This window comes from Callospermophilus lateralis, chromosome X (genome assembly GCF_048772815.1).
Source record: "Callospermophilus lateralis isolate mCalLat2 chromosome X, mCalLat2.hap1, whole genome shotgun sequence".
In the NCBI taxonomy this organism is placed as follows: Eukaryota; Metazoa; Chordata; class Mammalia; order Rodentia; family Sciuridae; genus Callospermophilus; species Callospermophilus lateralis.
This window is the reverse complement of record NC_135325.1, coordinates 47,254,381-47,255,893: the sequence shown is the minus strand read 5'-3', so window position 1 is coordinate 47,255,893 and position 1,513 is coordinate 47,254,381.

Here is a 1,513-nt window from a genome sequence, read left to right as displayed (position 1 = left end):
TTTCCATAAAATCCAGATGTTGGAAATCAGGAAATGAGATGGAGCTGCAGATATCCTCAGCCACTTTCTGGCTGCATTCTGCAGTGAAGCAGGTCAGCATGGGGCTAGTCATTGCCAGGGATGAAGATGGACAGGATGCAGTTCTCTCCACATGGATAATAGTTCCCAGAGCATTGTCAAGGACGACCTGCATCAGAATCACCTGAAGTGCCTCACTGTAGACCTATTGAATCAGAATATTGGTGACCAAGAGCCCACAATCTGAATTTGTTTTTTAGATTTGAAAAATTGTGTTATAATATGCATGACAGAAAATTTATCATCTCAACCCTGTTTGAGCATTCAGTGGCATTTAGTACTTACTTCTCCTTGTTCTGCAGCCATCACCACCACCTAACAGCAGAATGTTTTCATCTTAACAAACTGAAATGGAACCCATCAACTTGATTCAGTATCTTCCATTCTCCCGCCTCTAGTAACCACTATCTTACTGTCTATCTCTTTGAGGTTGACTGTTCTGGGTAGCTCACATAAGGAGAATCATGCAATATTTGTCTTTTTGTGTAAAATCAGGATTTTGGTGGTTGGGGAGTACCAGGAATTGAACTCAGGGGTACTCAACCACTGAGCCACATCCCCAGCTCTATTTTGTATTTTTTGGTGTCTGTCTCACCACCAACTCACATATATTGTTAACTACCTCCAAAGTCTTTTAGCAGGTACTTCTGATAAGTCCTATTATTTGCTCCCAATCATTATGAAATAGTGATGGTATGTGACAGTGAGTGTCAAATGTTAAAGTGCTTTAAACTTCCCCTGGGAGAGTTGTTAAAAATGCAGATTCTGGGCTAATCCATATTTTTTATCATTTGTAACAGGGTCTCACTGAGTCGCTTAGCACCTCACTTTTGCTGAGGCTGGCTTTGAACTCAAAATCATTCTGTCTCAGCCTCCCAAGCTGCTGGGATTACAGGCATGTGCCACTGTGCCCAGTAAAATCAAGAATTTTTTAATGGAGCAAATAGTAGGTGCTAAAGCAAATCTCTGTCCCAATATGTGACATCCTTAATCACTATTTTAGTAAATTTAGCAATGTGGTCCAAAGACCTCTGACAATCCCAAGAGTCTTTTAGGTGACCCATAGGGTCAAAATGATCTGCTACTAAAAAGTTAATTGATTTTTTTCACTCTAATTCTCTCAGGAGTGAAATTTTCCTGAGGCCGTATGATATGTGATATGGCTAAAGACTGAAAAAGGAGATATGAGAATCCAGCTCTTTTACTAAGTAAGACATTGAACACAATTTTTAAAAGTGAAACAACTCCACTTATAAAATATATTTCCTTTGGAAAAATACAATTATTTTCCATTAAAAGATGTATACTTATATTAACACATTTTGGAGTTTATTGTTGTTATTCTAGAATCAGGTATTTTTTAAAGTCTGTTTTAGATTCTAACACGGTAAATATCAATAGACATAATTAAAATAAACACAAGCCTTTGAGAACC